General features: G+C 49.1%; 52 non-coding genes and 1 pseudogene across 52 annotated transcripts; all 53 read left to right on the top strand.

Annotated features, from left to right (window-relative positions):
- Positions 1-356: 356 nt before the first annotated feature.
- LOC112759827 (5S ribosomal RNA) lies at positions 357-468 on the top strand (annotated as a pseudogene).
- A 183-nt stretch (positions 469-651) lies between these two features.
- Positions 652-770, top strand: LOC112762099 (5S ribosomal RNA). The gene has a single exon (XR_003182453.1). It is a non-coding gene; the product is annotated as a 5S ribosomal RNA (ribosomal RNA).
- A 185-nt stretch (positions 771-955) lies between these two features.
- On the top strand, positions 956-1,073 carry LOC112760293 (5S ribosomal RNA). Its single transcript, XR_003180741.1, has one exon. It is a non-coding gene; the product is annotated as a 5S ribosomal RNA (ribosomal RNA).
- Positions 1,074-1,254: 181 nt separating this feature from the next.
- LOC112759207 (5S ribosomal RNA) lies at positions 1,255-1,373 on the top strand. Its single transcript, XR_003179986.1, has one exon. It is a non-coding gene; the product is annotated as a 5S ribosomal RNA (ribosomal RNA).
- A 176-nt stretch (positions 1,374-1,549) lies between these two features.
- Positions 1,550-1,665, top strand: LOC112759415 (5S ribosomal RNA). The gene has a single exon (XR_003180170.1). It is a non-coding gene; the product is annotated as a 5S ribosomal RNA (ribosomal RNA).
- Positions 1,666-1,852: 187 nt separating this feature from the next.
- LOC112760375 (5S ribosomal RNA) lies at positions 1,853-1,970 on the top strand. Its single transcript, XR_003180819.1, has one exon. It is a non-coding gene; the product is annotated as a 5S ribosomal RNA (ribosomal RNA).
- A 181-nt stretch (positions 1,971-2,151) lies between these two features.
- On the top strand, positions 2,152-2,269 carry LOC112761428 (5S ribosomal RNA). Its single transcript, XR_003181820.1, has one exon. It is a non-coding gene; the product is annotated as a 5S ribosomal RNA (ribosomal RNA).
- A 182-nt stretch (positions 2,270-2,451) lies between these two features.
- LOC112760334 (5S ribosomal RNA) lies at positions 2,452-2,570 on the top strand. Its single transcript, XR_003180780.1, has one exon. It is a non-coding gene; the product is annotated as a 5S ribosomal RNA (ribosomal RNA).
- Positions 2,571-2,752: 182 nt separating this feature from the next.
- LOC112760233 (5S ribosomal RNA) lies at positions 2,753-2,870 on the top strand. Its single transcript, XR_003180683.1, has one exon. It is a non-coding gene; the product is annotated as a 5S ribosomal RNA (ribosomal RNA).
- A 188-nt stretch (positions 2,871-3,058) lies between these two features.
- LOC112761505 (5S ribosomal RNA) lies at positions 3,059-3,177 on the top strand. The gene has a single exon (XR_003181898.1). It is a non-coding gene; the product is annotated as a 5S ribosomal RNA (ribosomal RNA).
- A 181-nt stretch (positions 3,178-3,358) lies between these two features.
- LOC112762110 (5S ribosomal RNA) lies at positions 3,359-3,477 on the top strand. The gene has a single exon (XR_003182464.1). It is a non-coding gene; the product is annotated as a 5S ribosomal RNA (ribosomal RNA).
- A 183-nt stretch (positions 3,478-3,660) lies between these two features.
- Positions 3,661-3,778, top strand: LOC112760387 (5S ribosomal RNA). The gene has a single exon (XR_003180830.1). It is a non-coding gene; the product is annotated as a 5S ribosomal RNA (ribosomal RNA).
- A 180-nt stretch (positions 3,779-3,958) lies between these two features.
- Positions 3,959-4,076, top strand: LOC112760245 (5S ribosomal RNA). Its single transcript, XR_003180695.1, has one exon. It is a non-coding gene; the product is annotated as a 5S ribosomal RNA (ribosomal RNA).
- A 185-nt stretch (positions 4,077-4,261) lies between these two features.
- Positions 4,262-4,380, top strand: LOC112759715 (5S ribosomal RNA). The gene has a single exon (XR_003180289.1). It is a non-coding gene; the product is annotated as a 5S ribosomal RNA (ribosomal RNA).
- A 182-nt stretch (positions 4,381-4,562) lies between these two features.
- Positions 4,563-4,681, top strand: LOC112762152 (5S ribosomal RNA). The gene has a single exon (XR_003182503.1). It is a non-coding gene; the product is annotated as a 5S ribosomal RNA (ribosomal RNA).
- Positions 4,682-4,866: 185 nt separating this feature from the next.
- Positions 4,867-4,984, top strand: LOC112760400 (5S ribosomal RNA). Its single transcript, XR_003180842.1, has one exon. It is a non-coding gene; the product is annotated as a 5S ribosomal RNA (ribosomal RNA).
- Positions 4,985-5,171: 187 nt separating this feature from the next.
- LOC112760257 (5S ribosomal RNA) lies at positions 5,172-5,289 on the top strand. Its single transcript, XR_003180706.1, has one exon. It is a non-coding gene; the product is annotated as a 5S ribosomal RNA (ribosomal RNA).
- A 186-nt stretch (positions 5,290-5,475) lies between these two features.
- LOC112762271 (5S ribosomal RNA) lies at positions 5,476-5,594 on the top strand. Its single transcript, XR_003182614.1, has one exon. It is a non-coding gene; the product is annotated as a 5S ribosomal RNA (ribosomal RNA).
- A 184-nt stretch (positions 5,595-5,778) lies between these two features.
- LOC112759263 (5S ribosomal RNA) lies at positions 5,779-5,897 on the top strand. Its single transcript, XR_003180042.1, has one exon. It is a non-coding gene; the product is annotated as a 5S ribosomal RNA (ribosomal RNA).
- A 186-nt stretch (positions 5,898-6,083) lies between these two features.
- LOC112759378 (5S ribosomal RNA) lies at positions 6,084-6,202 on the top strand. The gene has a single exon (XR_003180142.1). It is a non-coding gene; the product is annotated as a 5S ribosomal RNA (ribosomal RNA).
- A 186-nt stretch (positions 6,203-6,388) lies between these two features.
- LOC112759497 (5S ribosomal RNA) lies at positions 6,389-6,507 on the top strand. Its single transcript, XR_003180237.1, has one exon. It is a non-coding gene; the product is annotated as a 5S ribosomal RNA (ribosomal RNA).
- Positions 6,508-6,693: 186 nt separating this feature from the next.
- Positions 6,694-6,810, top strand: LOC112762180 (5S ribosomal RNA). Its single transcript, XR_003182529.1, has one exon. It is a non-coding gene; the product is annotated as a 5S ribosomal RNA (ribosomal RNA).
- Positions 6,811-6,995: 185 nt separating this feature from the next.
- Positions 6,996-7,114, top strand: LOC112759614 (5S ribosomal RNA). Its single transcript, XR_003180280.1, has one exon. It is a non-coding gene; the product is annotated as a 5S ribosomal RNA (ribosomal RNA).
- Positions 7,115-7,298: 184 nt separating this feature from the next.
- LOC112760095 (5S ribosomal RNA) lies at positions 7,299-7,416 on the top strand. The gene has a single exon (XR_003180549.1). It is a non-coding gene; the product is annotated as a 5S ribosomal RNA (ribosomal RNA).
- Positions 7,417-7,600: 184 nt separating this feature from the next.
- LOC112759732 (5S ribosomal RNA) lies at positions 7,601-7,719 on the top strand. Its single transcript, XR_003180291.1, has one exon. It is a non-coding gene; the product is annotated as a 5S ribosomal RNA (ribosomal RNA).
- Positions 7,720-7,904: 185 nt separating this feature from the next.
- LOC112759833 (5S ribosomal RNA) lies at positions 7,905-8,023 on the top strand. The gene has a single exon (XR_003180302.1). It is a non-coding gene; the product is annotated as a 5S ribosomal RNA (ribosomal RNA).
- Positions 8,024-8,209: 186 nt separating this feature from the next.
- On the top strand, positions 8,210-8,327 carry LOC112760107 (5S ribosomal RNA). Its single transcript, XR_003180560.1, has one exon. It is a non-coding gene; the product is annotated as a 5S ribosomal RNA (ribosomal RNA).
- A 184-nt stretch (positions 8,328-8,511) lies between these two features.
- LOC112759925 (5S ribosomal RNA) lies at positions 8,512-8,630 on the top strand. The gene has a single exon (XR_003180388.1). It is a non-coding gene; the product is annotated as a 5S ribosomal RNA (ribosomal RNA).
- A 189-nt stretch (positions 8,631-8,819) lies between these two features.
- Positions 8,820-8,938, top strand: LOC112760041 (5S ribosomal RNA). The gene has a single exon (XR_003180499.1). It is a non-coding gene; the product is annotated as a 5S ribosomal RNA (ribosomal RNA).
- Positions 8,939-9,123: 185 nt separating this feature from the next.
- Positions 9,124-9,242, top strand: LOC112759726 (5S ribosomal RNA). Its single transcript, XR_003180290.1, has one exon. It is a non-coding gene; the product is annotated as a 5S ribosomal RNA (ribosomal RNA).
- Positions 9,243-9,428: 186 nt separating this feature from the next.
- Positions 9,429-9,547, top strand: LOC112760159 (5S ribosomal RNA). The gene has a single exon (XR_003180610.1). It is a non-coding gene; the product is annotated as a 5S ribosomal RNA (ribosomal RNA).
- A 184-nt stretch (positions 9,548-9,731) lies between these two features.
- Positions 9,732-9,849, top strand: LOC112760843 (5S ribosomal RNA). The gene has a single exon (XR_003181262.1). It is a non-coding gene; the product is annotated as a 5S ribosomal RNA (ribosomal RNA).
- Positions 9,850-10,034: 185 nt separating this feature from the next.
- On the top strand, positions 10,035-10,153 carry LOC112760275 (5S ribosomal RNA). The gene has a single exon (XR_003180724.1). It is a non-coding gene; the product is annotated as a 5S ribosomal RNA (ribosomal RNA).
- Positions 10,154-10,339: 186 nt separating this feature from the next.
- LOC112760268 (5S ribosomal RNA) lies at positions 10,340-10,457 on the top strand. Its single transcript, XR_003180718.1, has one exon. It is a non-coding gene; the product is annotated as a 5S ribosomal RNA (ribosomal RNA).
- A 183-nt stretch (positions 10,458-10,640) lies between these two features.
- On the top strand, positions 10,641-10,758 carry LOC112760118 (5S ribosomal RNA). Its single transcript, XR_003180571.1, has one exon. It is a non-coding gene; the product is annotated as a 5S ribosomal RNA (ribosomal RNA).
- A 188-nt stretch (positions 10,759-10,946) lies between these two features.
- Positions 10,947-11,064, top strand: LOC112761381 (5S ribosomal RNA). The gene has a single exon (XR_003181778.1). It is a non-coding gene; the product is annotated as a 5S ribosomal RNA (ribosomal RNA).
- A 185-nt stretch (positions 11,065-11,249) lies between these two features.
- LOC112760394 (5S ribosomal RNA) lies at positions 11,250-11,368 on the top strand. Its single transcript, XR_003180836.1, has one exon. It is a non-coding gene; the product is annotated as a 5S ribosomal RNA (ribosomal RNA).
- Positions 11,369-11,554: 186 nt separating this feature from the next.
- Positions 11,555-11,673, top strand: LOC112760510 (5S ribosomal RNA). Its single transcript, XR_003180947.1, has one exon. It is a non-coding gene; the product is annotated as a 5S ribosomal RNA (ribosomal RNA).
- A 185-nt stretch (positions 11,674-11,858) lies between these two features.
- Positions 11,859-11,977, top strand: LOC112760626 (5S ribosomal RNA). The gene has a single exon (XR_003181058.1). It is a non-coding gene; the product is annotated as a 5S ribosomal RNA (ribosomal RNA).
- Positions 11,978-12,161: 184 nt separating this feature from the next.
- Positions 12,162-12,280, top strand: LOC112760742 (5S ribosomal RNA). Its single transcript, XR_003181167.1, has one exon. It is a non-coding gene; the product is annotated as a 5S ribosomal RNA (ribosomal RNA).
- A 186-nt stretch (positions 12,281-12,466) lies between these two features.
- Positions 12,467-12,585, top strand: LOC112760861 (5S ribosomal RNA). The gene has a single exon (XR_003181279.1). It is a non-coding gene; the product is annotated as a 5S ribosomal RNA (ribosomal RNA).
- A 187-nt stretch (positions 12,586-12,772) lies between these two features.
- On the top strand, positions 12,773-12,889 carry LOC112762181 (5S ribosomal RNA). The gene has a single exon (XR_003182530.1). It is a non-coding gene; the product is annotated as a 5S ribosomal RNA (ribosomal RNA).
- A 189-nt stretch (positions 12,890-13,078) lies between these two features.
- LOC112760129 (5S ribosomal RNA) lies at positions 13,079-13,196 on the top strand. The gene has a single exon (XR_003180582.1). It is a non-coding gene; the product is annotated as a 5S ribosomal RNA (ribosomal RNA).
- A 186-nt stretch (positions 13,197-13,382) lies between these two features.
- LOC112760980 (5S ribosomal RNA) lies at positions 13,383-13,501 on the top strand. Its single transcript, XR_003181391.1, has one exon. It is a non-coding gene; the product is annotated as a 5S ribosomal RNA (ribosomal RNA).
- A 182-nt stretch (positions 13,502-13,683) lies between these two features.
- LOC112760141 (5S ribosomal RNA) lies at positions 13,684-13,801 on the top strand. The gene has a single exon (XR_003180593.1). It is a non-coding gene; the product is annotated as a 5S ribosomal RNA (ribosomal RNA).
- Positions 13,802-13,984: 183 nt separating this feature from the next.
- LOC112759738 (5S ribosomal RNA) lies at positions 13,985-14,103 on the top strand. Its single transcript, XR_003180292.1, has one exon. It is a non-coding gene; the product is annotated as a 5S ribosomal RNA (ribosomal RNA).
- Positions 14,104-14,288: 185 nt separating this feature from the next.
- On the top strand, positions 14,289-14,407 carry LOC112761097 (5S ribosomal RNA). Its single transcript, XR_003181508.1, has one exon. It is a non-coding gene; the product is annotated as a 5S ribosomal RNA (ribosomal RNA).
- Positions 14,408-14,592: 185 nt separating this feature from the next.
- Positions 14,593-14,711, top strand: LOC112759749 (5S ribosomal RNA). The gene has a single exon (XR_003180293.1). It is a non-coding gene; the product is annotated as a 5S ribosomal RNA (ribosomal RNA).
- A 183-nt stretch (positions 14,712-14,894) lies between these two features.
- LOC112760281 (5S ribosomal RNA) lies at positions 14,895-15,012 on the top strand. Its single transcript, XR_003180730.1, has one exon. It is a non-coding gene; the product is annotated as a 5S ribosomal RNA (ribosomal RNA).
- A 185-nt stretch (positions 15,013-15,197) lies between these two features.
- LOC112761212 (5S ribosomal RNA) lies at positions 15,198-15,316 on the top strand. The gene has a single exon (XR_003181618.1). It is a non-coding gene; the product is annotated as a 5S ribosomal RNA (ribosomal RNA).
- Positions 15,317-15,502: 186 nt separating this feature from the next.
- On the top strand, positions 15,503-15,619 carry LOC112762183 (5S ribosomal RNA). Its single transcript, XR_003182532.1, has one exon. It is a non-coding gene; the product is annotated as a 5S ribosomal RNA (ribosomal RNA).
- A 188-nt stretch (positions 15,620-15,807) lies between these two features.
- LOC112761328 (5S ribosomal RNA) lies at positions 15,808-15,926 on the top strand. Its single transcript, XR_003181728.1, has one exon. It is a non-coding gene; the product is annotated as a 5S ribosomal RNA (ribosomal RNA).
- Positions 15,927-16,111: 185 nt separating this feature from the next.
- On the top strand, positions 16,112-16,230 carry LOC112761445 (5S ribosomal RNA). The gene has a single exon (XR_003181840.1). It is a non-coding gene; the product is annotated as a 5S ribosomal RNA (ribosomal RNA).
- The last annotated feature ends 86 nt before the right edge of the window (positions 16,231-16,316 follow it).

Below are 16,316 nucleotides of genomic sequence, written 5' to 3' on the forward strand. Positions count from 1 at the left end.
CTCGATTTTCGGGAAGCTGCGCCGGGGTGCAGGGATTACCGCAGCTCGACTTCCTACGCGAGGACATGCTTATGATATTGTGTGCGCATACTTAACAGTCGACATACCAGATAATGCACGGATCCATAGAATCCAGTTAAGCGTGCTGGCGAGTAGTACTAGGATGGGTGACCTCCTGGGAAGTCCTCGTGTTGCACCTCTTTTTTTTTTTTTTTTTTACGTCGTGCTTACCCTGTCTTAAACGACGCTGAATTAAAAGCGACCTCAATGACTATTTTGGCAAGCTCGACCCAGATTCCAGTCGACTTACCTACGTCGCGAGACATGCTTATGATAATTGTGTGCGCATATTTAATAGGTGCGATCATACCAGCATAATGCACCGGATCCATCAGAATCCGCAGTTAAGCGTGCTTGGCGAGAGTAGTACTAGGATGGGTGACCTCCTGGAAGTCTCTGTTGCACCTTTTTTTTTTTTTTTACGTCGTGCTTACCCTCGTTCTTTAAACGACGCTATCTTGAATAGTTTAGCTAAAGCGAGCCTCAATGACCTGATTTTCGGCAAGCTCGCACGGGCCCGCAGGGATTCGCAGCTCGACTTACCCTACGTCGCGAGACATGCTTATGATAATTGTGTGCGCATACTTTAATAGGTGCGATCATACCAGCACTAATGCACCGGATCCCATCAGAACTCCGCAGTTAAGCGTGCTTGGGCGAGAGTAGTACTAGGATGGGTGACCTCCTGGGAAGTCCTCGTGTTGCACCTTTTTTTTTTTTTTTTTACGTCGTGCTTACCCTCGTTCTTTAAACGACGCTATCTTGAATAGTTTAGCTAAAGCGAGCCTCAATGACCTGATTTTCGGCAAGCTCGCACGGGCCCGCAGGGATTCGCAGCTCGACTTACCCTACGTCGCGAGACATGCTTATGATAATTGTGTGCGCATACTTTAATAGGTGCGATCATACCAGCACTAATGCACCGGATCCATCAGAACTCCGCAGTTAAGCGTGCTTGGGCGAGAGTAGTACTAGGATGGGTGACCTCCTGGGAAGTCCTCGTGTTGCACCTCTTTTTTTTTTTTTACGTCGTGCTTACCCTTGTTCTTTAAACGACGCTATTTGAATAGTTTAGCTAAAGCGAGCCTCAATGACCTGATTTCGGCAAGCTCGCACGGGCCCGCAGGGATTCGCAGCTCGACTTACCCTACGTCGCGAGACATGCTTATGATAATTGTGTGCGCATACTTTAACAGGTGCGATCATACCAGCACTAATGCACCGGATCCCATCAGAACTCCGCAGTTAAGCGTGCTTGGGCGAGAGTAGTACTAGGATGGGTGACCTCCTGGGAAGTCCTCGTGTTGCACCTCTTTTTTTTTTTTTACGTCGTGCTTACCTCGTTCTTTAAACGACGCTATTGAATAGTTTAGCTAAAGCGAGCCTCAATGACCTGATTTTGCAAGCTCCACGGGCCCGCAGGGATTCGCAGCTCGACTTACCTACGTCGCGAGACATGCTTATGATAATTGTGTGCGCATACTTTAATAGGTGCGATCATACCAGCACTAATGCACCGGATCCATCAGAACTCCGCAGTTAAGCGTGCTTGGGCGAGAGTAGTACTAGGATGGGTGACTCCTGGGAAGTCCTCGTGTGCACCTCTTTTTTTTTTTTTTTTTACGTCGTGCTTACCCTCGTTCTTTAAACGACGCTATCTTGAATAGTTTAGCTAAAGCGAGCCTCAATGACCTGATTTTCGGCAAGCTCGCACGGGCCCCGCAGGGATTCGCAGCTCGACTTACCCTACGTCGCGAGACATGCTTATGATAATTGTGTGCGCATACTTTAAAGGTGCGATCATACCAGCACTAATGCACCGGATCCCATCAGAATCCGCAGTTAAGCGTGCTTGGGCGAGAGTAGTACTAGGATGGGTGACCTCCTGGGAAGTCCTCGTGTTGCACCTTTTTTTTTTTTTACGTCGTGCTTACCCTCGTTCTTTAAACGACGCTATATTGAATAGTTTAGCTAAAGCGAGCCTCAATGACCTGATTTTCGGCAAGCTCGCACGGGCCCGCAGGGATTCGCAGCTCGACTTACCCTACGTCGCGAGACATGCTTATGATAATTGTGTGCGCATACTTTAATAGGTGCGATCATACCAGCACTAATGCACCGGATCCCATCAGAATCCGCAGTTAAGCGTGCTTGGGCGAGAGTAGTACTAGGATGGGTGACCTCCTGGGAAGTCCTCGTGTTGCACTCTTTTTTTTTTTTTTACGTCGTGCTTACCCTCGTTCTTTAAACGACGCTATCTTGAATAGTTTAGCTAAAGCGAGCCTCAATGACCTGATTTTCGGCAAGCTCGCACGGGCCCCGAGGATTCGCAGCTCGACTTACCCTACGTCGCGAGACATGCTTATGATAATTGTGTGCGCATACTTTAATAGGTGCGATCATACCAGCACTAATGCACCGGATCCCATCAGAACTCCGCAGTTAAGCGTGCTTGGGCGAGAGTAGTACTAGGATGGGTGACCTCCTGGGAAGTCCTCGTGTTGCACCTCTTTTTTTTTTTTTACGTCGTGCTTACCCTCGTTCTTTAAACGACGCTATCTTGAATAGTTTAGCTAAAGCGAGCCTCAATGACCTGATTTTCGGCAAGCTCGCACGGGCCCGCAGGGATTCGCAGCTCGACTTACCCTACGTCGCGAGACATGCTTATGATAATTGTGTGCGCATACTTTAAAGGTGCGATCATACCAGCACTAATGCACCGGATCCCATCAGAATCCGCAGTTAAGCGTGCTTGGGCGAGAGTAGTACTAGGATGGGTGACCTCCTGGGAAGTCCTCGTGTTGCACCTCTTTTTTTTTTTTTTTTTTTACGTCGTGCTTACCCTTGTTCTTTAAACGACGCTATATTGAATAGTTTAGCTAAAGCGAGCCTCAATGACCTGATTTTCGGCAAGCTCGCACGGGCCCGCAGGATTCGCAGCTCGACTTACCCTACGTCGCGAGACATGCTTATGATAATTGTGTGCGCATACTTTAATAGGTGCGATCATACCAGCACTAATGCACCGGATCCCATCAGAACTCCGCAGTTAAGCGTGCTTGGGCGAGAGTAGTACTAGGATGGGTGACCTCCTGGGAAGTCCTCGTGTTGCACCTCTTTTTTTTTTACGTCGTGCTTACCCTCGTTCTTTAAACGACGCTATCTTGAATAGTTTAGCTAAAGCGAGCCTCAATGACCTGATTTTCGGCAAGCTCGCACGGGCCCCGCAGGGATTCGCAGCTCGACTTACCCTACGTCGCGAGACATGCTTATGATAATTGTGTGCGCATACTTTAACAGGTGCGATCATACCAGCACTAATGCACCGGATCCCATCAGAACTCCGCAGTTAAGCGTGCTTGGGCGAGAGTAGTACTAGGATGGGTGACCTCCTGGGAAGTCCTCGTGTTGCACCTTTTTTTTTTTTTTTTACGTCGTGCTTACCCTCGTTCTTTAAACGACGCTATCTTGAATAGTTTAGCTAAAGCGAGCCTCAATGACCTGATTTTGGCAAGCTCGCACGGCCCCGCAGGGATTCGCAGCTCGACTTACCCTACGTCGCGAGACATGCTTATGATAATTGTGTGCGCATACTTTAACAGGTGCGATCATACCAGCACTAATGCACCGGATCCCATCAGAATCCGCAGTTAAGCGTGCTTGGGCGAGAGTAGTACTAGGATGGGTGACCTCCTGGGAAGTCCTCGTGTTGCACCTTTTTTTTTTTACGTCGTGCTTACCCTCGTTCTTTAAACGACGCTATCTTGAATAGTTTAGCTAAAGCGAGCCTCAATGACCTGATTTTCGGCAAGCTCGCACGGGCCCCGCAGGGATTCGCAGCTCGACTTACCCTACGTCGCGAGACATGCTTATGATAATTGTGTGCGCATACTTTAATAGGTGCGATCATACCAGCACTAATGCACCGGATCCCATCAGAATCCGCAGTTAAGCGTGCTTGGGCGAGAGTAGTACTAGGATGGGTGACCTCCTGGGAAGTCCTCGTGTTGCACCTCTTTTTTTTTTTTTTTACGTCGTGCTTACCCTCGTTCTTTAAACGACGCTATCTTGAATAGTTTAGCTAAAGCGAGCCTCAATGACCTGATTTTCGGCAAGCTCGCACGGGCCCGCAGGGATTCGCAGCTCGACTTACCCTACGTCGCGAGACATGCTTATGATAATTGTGTGCGCATACTTTAATAGGTGCGATCATACCAGCACTAATGCACCGGATCCCATCAGAATTCCGCAGTTAAGCGTGCTTGGGCGAGAGTAGTACTAGGATGGGTGACCTCCTGGGAAGTCCTCGTGTTGCACCTCTTTTTTTTTTTACGTCGTGCTTACCCTCGTTCTTTAAACGACGCTATCTTGAATAGTTTAGCTAAAGCGAGCCTCAATGACCTGATTTTCGGCAAGCTCGCACGGGCCCCGCAGGGATTCGCAGCTCGACTTACCCTACGTCGCGAGACATGCTTATGATAATTGTGTGCGCATACTTTAACAGGTGCGATCATACCAGCACTAATGCACCGGATCCCATCAGAACTCCGCAGTTAAGCGTGCTTGGGCGAGAGTAGTACTAGGATGGGTGACCTCCTGGGAAGTCCTCGTGTTGCACCTCTTTTTTTTTTTTTTACGTCGTGCTTACCCTCGTTCTTTAAACGACGCTATACTTGAATAGTTTAGCTAAAGCGAGCCTCAATGACCTGATTTTCGGCAAGCTCGCACGGGCCCGCAGGGATTCGCAGCTCGACTTACCCTACGTCGCGAGACATGCTTATGATAATTGTGTGCGCATACTTTAACAGGTGCGATCATACCAGCACTAATGCACCGGATCCCATCAGAATCCGCAGTTAAGCGTGCTTGGGCGAGAGTAGTACTAGGATGGGTGACCTCCTGGGAAGTCCTCGTGTTGCACCTTTTTTTTTTTTTTTTTTACGTCGTGCTTACCCTCGTTCTTTAAACGACGCTATCTTGAATAGTTTAGCTAAAGCGAGCCTCAATGACCTGATTTTCGGCAAGCTCGCACGGGCCCCGCAGGGATTCGCAGCTCGACTTACCCTACGTCGCGAGACATGCTTATGATAATTGTGTGCGCATACTTTAACAGGTGCGATCATACCAGCACTAATGCACCGGATCCCATCAGAATCCGCAGTTAAGCGTGCTTGGGCGAGAGTAGTACTAGGATGGGTGACCTCCTGGGAAGTCCTCGTGTTGCACCTCTTTTTTTTTTTTTTTACGTCGTGCTTACCCTCGTTCTTTAAACGACGCTATATTGAATAGTTTAGCTAAAGCGAGCCTCAATGACCTGATTTTCGGCAAGCTCGCACGGGCCCCGCAGGGATTCGCAGCTCGACTTACCCTACGTCGCGAGACATGCTTATGATAATTGTGTGCGCATACTTTAACAGGTGCGATCATACCAGCACTAATGCACCGGATCCCATCAGAACTCCGCAGTTAAGCGTGCTTGGGCGAGAGTAGTACTAGGATGGGTGACCTCCTGGGAAGTCCTCGTGTTGCACCTCTTTTTTTTTTTTTTACGTCGTGCTTACCCTCGTTCTTTAAACGACGCTATCTTGAATAGTTTAGCTAAAGCGAGCCTCAATGACCTGATTTTCGGCAAGCTCGCACGGGCCCGCAGGGATTCGCAGCTCGACTTACCCTACGTCGCGAGACATGCTTATGATAATTGTGTGCGCATACTTTAACAGGTGCGATCATACCAGCACTAATGCACCGGATCCCATCAGAACTCCGCAGTTAAGCGTGCTTGGGCGAGAGTAGTACTAGGATGGGTGACCTCCTGGGAAGTCCTCGTGTTGCACCTCTTTTTTTTTTTTTTTACGTCGTGCTTACCCTCGTTCTTTAAACGACGCTATCTTGAATAGTTTAGCTAAAGCGAGCCTCAATGACCTGATTTTCGGCAAGCTCGCACGGGCCCCGCAGGGATTCGCAGCTCGACTTACCCTACGTCGCGAGACATGCTTATGATAATTGTGTGCGCATACTTTAACAGGTGCGATCATACCAGCACTAATGCACCGGATCCCATCAGAACTCCGCAGTTAAGCGTGCTTGGGCGAGAGTAGTACTAGGATGGGTGACCTCCTGGGAAGTCCTCGTGTTGCACCTCTTTTTTTTTTTTTTTACGTCGTGCTTACCCTCGTTCTTTAAACGACGCTATCTTGAATAGTTTAGCTAAAGCGAGCCTCAATGACCTGATTTTCGGCAAGCTCGCACGGGCCCCGCAGGGATTCGCAGCTCGACTTACCCTACGTCGCGAGACATGCTTATGATAATTGTGTGCGCATACTTTAATAGGTGCGATCATACCAGCACTAATGCACCGGATCCCATCAGAACTCCGCAGTTAAGCGTGCTTGGGCGAGAGTAGTACTAGGATGGGTGACCTCCTGGGAAGTCCTCGTGTTGCACCTCTTTTTTTTTTTTTTTACGTCGTGCTTACCCTCGTTCTTTAAACGACGCTATCTTGAATAGTTTAGCTAAAGCGAGCCTCAATGACCTGATTTTCGGCAAGCTCGCACGGGCCCCGCAGGGATTCGCAGCTCGACTTACCCTACGTCGCGAGACATGCTTATGATAATTGTGTGCGCATACTTTAACAGGTGCGATCATACCAGCACTAATGCACCGGATCCCATCAGAATCCGCAGTTAAGCGTGCTTGGGCGAGAGTAGTACTAGGATGGGTGACCTCCTGGGAAGTCCTCGTGTGCACCTCTTTTTTTTTTTTTTTACGTCGTGCTTACCCTCGTTCTTTAAACGACGCTATATTGAATAGTTTAGCTAAAGCGAGCCTCAATGACCTGATTTTCGGCAAGCTCGCACGGGCCCCGCAGGGATTCGCAGCTCGACTTACCCTACGTCGCGAGACATGCTTATGATAATTGTGTGCGCATACTTTAAAGGTGCGATCATACCAGCACTAATGCACCGGATCCCATCAGAACTCCGCAGTTAAGCGTGCTTGGGCGAGAGTAGTACTAGGATGGGTGACCTCCTGGGAAGTCCTCGTGTTGCACCTCTTTTTTTTTTTTTACGTCGTGCTTACCCTCGTTCTTTAAACGACGCTATATTGAATAGTTTAGCTAAAGCGAGCCTCAATGACCTGATTTTCGGCAAGCTCGCACGGGCCCCGCAGGGATTCGCAGCTCGACTTACCCTACGTCGCGAGACATGCTTATGATAATTGTGTGCGCATACTTTAACAGGTGCGATCATACCAGCACTAATGCACCGGATCCCATCAGAACTCCGCAGTTAAGCGTGCTTGGGCGAGAGTAGTACTAGGATGGGTGACCTCCTGGGAAGTCCTCGTGTGCACCTCTTTTTTTTTTTTTTACGTCGTGCTTACCCTCGTTCTTTAAACGACGCTATTTGAATAGTTTAGCTAAAGCGAGCCTCAATGACCTGATTTTCGGCAAGCTCGCACGGGCCCCGCAGGGATTCGCAGCTCGACTTACCCTACGTCGCGAGACATGCTTATGATAATTGTGTGCGCATACTTTAACAGGTGCGATCATACCAGCACTAATGCACCGGATCCCATCAGAACTCCGCAGTTAAGCGTGCTTGGGCGAGAGTAGTACTAGGATGGGTGACCTCCTGGGAAGTCCTCGTGTTGCACCTCTTTTTTTTTTTTTACGTCGTGCTTACCCTCGTTCTTTAAACGACGCTATACTTGAATAGTTTAGCTAAAGCGAGCCTCAATGACCTGATTTTCGGCAAGCTCGCACGGGCCCCGCAGGGATTCGCAGCTCGACTTACCCTACGTCGCGAGACATGCTTATGATAATTGTGTGCGCATACTTTAATAGGTGCGATCATACCAGCACTAATGCACCGGATCCCATCAGAACTCCGCAGTTAAGCGTGCTTGGGCGAGAGTAGTACTAGGATGGGTGACCTCCTGGGAAGTCCTCGTGTTGCACCTCTTTTTTTTTTTTTTTACGTCGTGCTTACCCTCGTTCTTTAAACGACGCTATCTTGAATAGTTTAGCTAAAGCGAGCCTCAATGACCTGATTTTCGGCAAGCTCGCACGGGCCCCGCAGGGATTCGCAGCTCGACTTACCCTACGTCGCGAGACATGCTTATGATAATTGTGTGCGCATACTTTAACAGGTGCGATCATACCAGCACTAATGCACCGGATCCCATCAGAACTCCGCAGTTAAGCGTGCTTGGGCGAGAGTAGTACTAGGATGGGTGACCTCCTGGGAAGTCCTCGTGTGCACCTCTTTTTTTTTTTTTTTACGTCGTGCTTACCCTGTTCTTTAAACGACGCTATATTGAATAGTTTAGCTAAAGCGAGCCTCAATGACCTGATTTTCGGCAAGCTCGCACGGGCCCGCAGGGATTCGCAGCTCGACTTACCCTACGTCGCGAGACATGCTTATGATAATTGTGTGCGCATACTTTAACAGGTGCGATCATACCAGCACTAATGCACCGGATCCCATCAGAACTCCGCAGTTAAGCGTGCTTGGGCGAGAGTAGTACTAGGATGGGTGACCTCCTGGGAAGTCCTCGTGTTGCACCTCTTTTTTTTTTTTTTTTTTACGTCGTGCTTACCCTCGTTCTTTAAACGACGCTATCTTGAATAGTTTAGCTAAAGCGAGCCTCAATGACCTGATTTTCGGCAAGCTCGCACGGGCCCCGCAGGGATTCGCAGCTCGACTTACCCTACGTCGCGAGACATGCTTATGATAATTGTGTGCGCATACTTTAACAGGTGCGATCATACCAGCACTAATGCACCGGATCCCATCAGAACTCCGCAGTTAAGCGTGCTTGGGCGAGAGTAGTACTAGGATGGGTGACCTCCTGGGAAGTCCTCGTGTTGCACCTCTTTTTTTTTTTTTACGTCGTGCTTACCCTCGTTCTTTAAACGACGCTATACTTGAATAGTTTAGCTAAAGCGAGCCTCAATGACCTGATTTTCGGCAAGCTCGCACGGGCCCCGCAGGGATTCGCAGCTCGACTTACCCTACGTCGCGAGACATGCTTATGATAATTGTGTGCGCATACTTTAACAGGTGCGATCATACCAGCACTAATGCACCGGATCCCATCAGAATTCCGCAGTTAAGCGTGCTTGGGCGAGAGTAGTACTAGGATGGGTGACCTCCTGGGAAGTCCTCGTGTTGCACCTCTTTTTTTTTTTTTTTACGTCGTGCTTACCCTCGTTCTTTAAACGACGCTATCTTGAATAGTTTAGCTAAAGCGAGCCTCAATGACCTGATTTTCGGCAAGCTCGCACGGGCCCCGCAGGGATTCGCAGCTCGACTTACCCTACGTCGCGAGACATGCTTATGATAATTGTGTGCGCATACTTTAACAGGTGCGATCATACCAGCACTAATGCACCGGATCCCATCAGAACTCCGCAGTTAAGCGTGCTTGGGCGAGAGTAGTACTAGGATGGGTGACCTCCTGGGAAGTCCTCGTGTTGCACCTCTTTTTTTTTTTTTTTACGTCGTGCTTACCCTCGTTCTTTAAACGACGCTAATTGAATAGTTTAGCTAAAGCGAGCCTCAATGACCTGATTTTCGGCAAGCTCGCACGGGCCCGCAGGGATTCGCAGCTCGACTTACCCTACGTCGCGAGACATGCTTATGATAATTGTGTGCGCATACTTTAATAGGTGCGATCATACCAGCACTAATGCACCGGATCCCATCAGAACTCCGCAGTTAAGCGTGCTTGGGCGAGAGTAGTACTAGGATGGGTGACCTCCTGGGAAGTCCTCTGTTGCACCTCTTTTTTTTTTTTTTACGTCGTGCTTACCCTCGTTCTTTAAACGACGCTATCTTGAATAGTTTAGCTAAAGCGAGCCTCAATGACCTGATTTTCGGCAAGCTCGCACGGGCCCCGCAGGGATTCGCAGCTCGACTTACCCTACGTCGCGAGACATGCTTATGATAATTGTGTGCGCATACTTTAACAGGTGCGATCATACCAGCACTAATGCACCGGATCCCATCAGAACTCCGCAGTTAAGCGTGCTTGGGCGAGAGTAGTACTAGGATGGGTGACCTCCTGGGAAGTCCTCGTGTTGCACCTCTTTTTTTTTTTTTTTACGTCGTGCTTACCCTCGTTCTTTAAACGACGCTATATTGAATAGTTTAGCTAAAGCGAGCCTCAATGACCTGATTTTCGGCAAGCTCGCACGGGCCCCGCAGGGATTCGCAGCTCGACTTACCCTACGTCGCGAGACATGCTTATGATAATTGTGTGCGCATACTTTAACAGGTGCGATCATACCAGCACTAATGCACCGGATCCCATCAGAATCCGCAGTTAAGCGTGCTTGGGCGAGAGTAGTACTAGGATGGGTGACCTCCTGGGAAGTCCTCGTGTTGCACCTCTTTTTTTTTTTTTACGTCGTGCTTACCCTCGTTCTTTAAACGACGCTATATTGAATAGTTTAGCTAAAGCGAGCCTCAATGACCTGATTTTCGGCAAGCTCGCACGGGCCCGCAGGGATTCGCAGCTCGACTTACCCTACGTCGCGAGACATGCTTATGATAATTGTGTGCGCATACTTTAACAGGTGCGATCATACCAGCACTAATGCACCGGATCCCATCAGAACTCCGCAGTTAAGCGTGCTTGGGCGAGAGTAGTACTAGGATGGGTGACCTCCTGGGAAGTCCTCGTGTGCACCTCTTTTTTTTTTTTTTTTTACGTCGTGCTTACCCTCGTTCTTTAAACGACGCTATATTGAATAGTTTAGCTAAAGCGAGCCTCAATGACCTGATTTTCGGCAAGCTCGCACGGGCCCCGCAGGGATTCGCAGCTCGACTTACCCTACGTCGCGAGACATGCTTATGATAATTGTGTGCGCATACTTTAACAGGTGCGATCATACCAGCACTAATGCACCGGATCCCATCAGAATTCCGCAGTTAAGCGTGCTTGGGCGAGAGTAGTACTAGGATGGGTGACCTCCTGGGAAGTCCTCGTGTGCACCTCTTTTTTTTTTTTTTACGTCGTGCTTACCCTCGTTCTTTAAACGACGCTATATTGAATAGTTTAGCTAAAGCGAGCCTCAATGACCTGATTTTCGGCAAGCTCGCACGGGCCCCGCAGGGATTCGCAGCTCGACTTACCCTACGTCGCGAGACATGCTTATGATAATTGTGTGCGCATACTTTAACAGGTGCGATCATACCAGCACTAATGCACCGGATCCCATCAGAACTCCGCAGTTAAGCGTGCTTGGGCGAGAGTAGTACTAGGATGGGTGACCTCCTGGGAAGTCCTCGTGTTGCACCTCTTTTTTTTTTTTTTTTACGTCGTGCTTACCCTCGTTCTTTAAACGACGCTATATTGAATAGTTTAGCTAAAGCGAGCCTCAATGACCTGATTTTCGGCAAGCTCGCACGGGCCCGCAGGGATTCGCAGCTCGACTTACCCTACGTCGCGAGACATGCTTATGATAATTGTGTGCGCATACTTTAACAGGTGCGATCATACCAGCACTAATGCACCGGATCCCATCAGAACTCCGCAGTTAAGCGTGCTTGGGCGAGAGTAGTACTAGGATGGGTGACCTCCTGGGAAGTCCTCGTGTTGCACCTCTTTTTTTTTTTTTACGTCGTGCTTACCCTCGTTCTTTAAACGACGCTATACTTGAATAGTTTAGCTAAAGCGAGCCTCAATGACCTGATTTTCGGCAAGCTCGCACGGGCCCCGCAGGGATTCGCAGCTCGACTTACCCTACGTCGCGAGACATGCTTATGATAATTGTGTGCGCATACTTTAACAGGTGCGATCATACCAGCACTAATGCACCGGATCCCATCAGAACTCCGCAGTTAAGCGTGCTTGGGCGAGAGTAGTACTAGGATGGGTGACCTCCTGGGAAGTCCTCGTGTTGCACCTCTTTTTTTTTTTTTACGTCGTGCTTACCCTCGTTCTTTAAACGACGCTATATTGAATAGTTTAGCTAAAGCGAGCCTCAATGACCTGATTTTCGGCAAGCTCGCACGGGCCCCGCAGGGATTCGCAGCTCGACTTACCCTACGTCGCGAGACATGCTTATGATAATTGTGTGCGCATACTTTAACAGGTGCGATCATACCAGCACTAATGCACCGGATCCCATCAGAACTCCGCAGTTAAGCGTGCTTGGGCGAGAGTAGTACTAGGATGGGTGACCTCCTGGGAAGTCCTCGTGTTGCACCTCTTTTTTTTTTTTTTACGTCGTGCTTACCCTCGTTCTTTAAACGACGCTATACTTGAATAGTTTAGCTAAAGCGAGCCTCAATGACCTGATTTTCGGCAAGCTCGCACGGGCCCCGCAGGGATTCGCAGCTCGACTTACCCTACGTCGCGAGACATGCTTATGATAATTGTGTGCGCATACTTTAACAGGTGCGATCATACCAGCACTAATGCACCGGATCCCATCAGAACTCCGCAGTTAAGCGTGCTTGGGCGAGAGTAGTACTAGGATGGGTGACCTCCTGGGAAGTCCTCGTGTTGCACCTCTTTTTTTTTTTTTTTTACGTCGTGCTTACCCTCGTTCTTTAAACGACGCTATATTGAATAGTTTAGCTAAAGCGAGCCTCAATGACCTGATTTTCGGCAAGCTCGCACGGGCCCCGCAGGGATTCGCAGCTCGACTTACCCTACGTCGCGAGACATGCTTATGATAATTGTGTGCGCATACTTTAACAGGTGCGATCATACCAGCACTAATGCACCGGATCCCATCAGAATCCGCAGTTAAGCGTGCTTGGGCGAGAGTAGTACTAGGATGGGTGACCTCCTGGGAAGTCCTCGTGTGCACCTCTTTTTTTTTTTTTTTTTACGTCGTGCTTACCCTCGTTCTTTAAACGACGCTATACTTGAATAGTTTAGCTAAAGCGAGCCTCAATGACCTGATTTTCGGCAAGCTCGCACGGGCCCCGCAGGGATTCGCAGCTCGACTTACCCTACGTCGCGAGACATGCTTATGATAATTGTGTGCGCATACTTTAACAGGTGCGATCATACCAGCACTAATGCACCGGATCCCATCAGAACTCCGCAGTTAAGCGTGCTTGGGCGAGAGTAGTACTAGGATGGGTGACCTCCTGGGAAGTCCTCGTGTGCACCTCTTTTTTTTTTTTTTTTACGTCGTGCTTACCCTCGTTCTTTAAACGACGCTATCTTGAATAGTTTAGCTAAAGCGAGCCTCAATGACCTGATTTTCGGCAAGCTCGCACGGGCCCGCAGGGATTCGCAGCTCGACTTACCCTACGTCGCGAGACATGCTTATGATAATTGTGTGCGCATACTTTAACAGGTGCGATCATACCAGCACTAATGCACCGGATCCCATCAGAACTCCGCAGTTAAGCGTGCTTGGGCGAGAGTAGTACTAGGATGGGTGACCTCCTGGGAAGTCCTCGTGTTGCACCTCTTTTTTTTTTTTACGTCGTGCTTACCCTCGTTCTTTAAACGACGCTAACTTGAATAGTTTAGCTAAAGCGAGCCTCAATGACCTGATTTTCGGCAAGCTCGCACGGGCCCCGCAGGGATTCGCAGCTCGACTTACCCTACGTCGCGAGACATGCTTATGATAATTGTGTGCGCATACTTTAAAGGTGCGATCATACCAGCACTAATGCACCGGATCCCATCAGAACTCCGCAGTTAAGCGTGCTTGGGCGAGAGTAGTACTAGGATGGGTGACCTCCTGGGAAGTCCTCGTGTGCACCTCTTTTTTTTTTTTTACGTCGTGCTTACCCTCGTTCTTTAAACGACGCTATATTGAATAGTTTAGCTAAAGCGAGCCTCAATGACCTGATTTTCGGCAAGCTCGCACGGGCCCGCAGGGATTCGCAGCTCGACTTACCCTACGTCGCGAGACATGCTTATGATAATTGTGTGCGCATACTTTAACAGGTGCGATCATACCAGCACTAATGCACCGGATCCCATCAGAATTCCGCAGTTAAGCGTGCTTGGGCGAGAGTAGTACTAGGATGGGTGACCTCCTGGGAAGTCCTCGTGTTGCACCTCTTTTTTTTTTTTTTACGTCGTGCTTACCCTCGTTCTTTAAACGACGCTAACTTGAATAGTTTAGCTAAAGCGAGCCTCAATGACCTGATTTTCGGCAAGCTCGCACGGGCCCCGCAGGGATTCGCAGCTCGACTTACCCTACGTCGCGAGACATGCTTATGATAATTGTGTGCGCATACTTTAACAGGTGCGATCATACCAGCACTAATGCACCGGATCCCATCAGAACTCCGCAGTTAAGCGTGCTTGGGCGAGAGTAGTACTAGGATGGGTGACCTCCTGGGAAGTCCTCGTGTTGCACCTCTTTTTTTTTTTTTTACGTCGTGCTTACCCTCGTTCTTTAAACGACGCTATATTGAATAGTTTAGCTAAAGCGAGCCTCAATGACCTGATTTTCGGCAAGCTCGCACGGGCCCCGCAGGGATTCGCAGCTCGACTTACCCTACGTCGCGAGACATGCTTATGATAATTGTGTGCGCATACTTTAACAGGTGCGATCATACCAGCACTAATGCACCGGATCCCATCAGAATTCCGCAGTTAAGCGTGCTTGGGCGAGAGTAGTACTAGGATGGGTGACCTCCTGGGAAGTCCTCGTGTTGCACCTCTTTTTTTTTTTTTTACGTCGTGCTTACCCTGTTCTTTAAACGACGCTATATTGAATAGTTTAGCTAAAGCGAGCCTCAATGACCTGATTTTCGGCAAGCTCGCACGGGCCCGCAGGGATTCGCAGCTCGACTTACCCTACGTCGCGAGACATGCTTATGATAATTGTGTGCGCATACTTTAACAGGTGCGATCATACCAGCACTAATGCACCGGATCCCATCAGAATCCGCAGTTAAGCGTGCTTGGGCGAGAGTAGTACTAGGATGGGTGACCTCCTGGGAAGTCCTCGTGTTGCACCTCTTTTTTTTTTTTTACGTCGTGCTTACCCTCGTTCTTTAAACGACGCTATACTTGAATAGTTTAGCTAAAGCGAGCCTCAATGACCTGATTTTCGGCAAGCTCGCACGGGCCCCGCAGGGATTCGCAGCTCGACTTACCCTACGTCGCGAGACATGCTTATGATAATTGTGTGCGCATACTTTAACAGGTGCGATCATACCAGCACTAATGCACCGGATCCCATCAGAACTCCGCAGTTAAGCGTGCTTGGGCGAGAGTAGTACTAGGATGGGTGACCTCCTGGGAAGTCCTCGTGTTGCACCTCTTTTTTTTTTTTTTTTACGTCGTGCTTACCCTCGTTCTTTAAACGACGCTATATTGAATAGTTTAGCTAAAGCGAGCCTCAATGACCTGATTTTCGGCAAGCTCGCACGGGCCCGCAGGGATTCGCAGCTCGACTTACCCTACGTCGCGAGACATGCTTATGATAATTGTGTGCGCATACTTTAACAGGTGCGATCATACCAGCACTAATGCACCGGATCCCATCAGAATCCGCAGTTAAGCGTGCTTGGGCGAGAGTAGTACTAGGATGGGTGACCTCCTGGGAAGTCCTCGTGTGCACCTCTTTTTTTTTTTTTTTTACGTCGTGCTTACCCTCGTTCTTTAAACGACGCTATACTTGAATAGTTTAGCTAAAGCGAGCCTCAATGACCTGATTTTCGGCAAGCTCGCACGGGCCCCGCAGGGATTCGCAGCTCGACTTACCCTACGTCGCGAGACATGCTTATGATAATTGTGTGCGCATACTTTAACAGGTGCGATCATACCAGCACTAATGCACCGGATCCCATCAGAACTCCGCAGTTAAGCGTGCTTGGGCGAGAGTAGTACTAGGATGGGTGACCTCCTGGGAAGTCCTCGTGTTGCACCTCTTTTTTTTTTTTTTTACGTCGTGCTTACCCTCGTTCTTTAAACGACGCTATCTTGAATAGTTTAGCTAAAGCGAGCCTCAATGACCTGATTTTCGGCAAGCTCGCACGGGCCCGCAGGGATTCGCAGCTCGACTTACCCTACGTCGCGAGACATGCTTATGATAATTGTGTGCGCATACTTTAACAGGTGCGATCATACCAGCACTAATGCACCGGATCCCATCAGAACTCCGCAGTTAAGCGTGCTTGGGCGAGAGTAGTACTAGGATGGGTGACCTCCTGGGAAGTCCTCGTGTTGCACCTCTTTTTTTTTTTTTTACGTCGTGCTTACCCTCGTTCTTTAAACGACGCTATATTGAATAGTTTAGCTAAAGCGAGCCTCAATGACCT

The sequence above is a fragment of the Arachis hypogaea genome, chromosome 16 (assembly GCF_003086295.3).
Source record: "Arachis hypogaea cultivar Tifrunner chromosome 16, arahy.Tifrunner.gnm2.J5K5, whole genome shotgun sequence".
Taxonomy (NCBI): domain Eukaryota; kingdom Viridiplantae; phylum Streptophyta; class Magnoliopsida; order Fabales; family Fabaceae; genus Arachis; species Arachis hypogaea.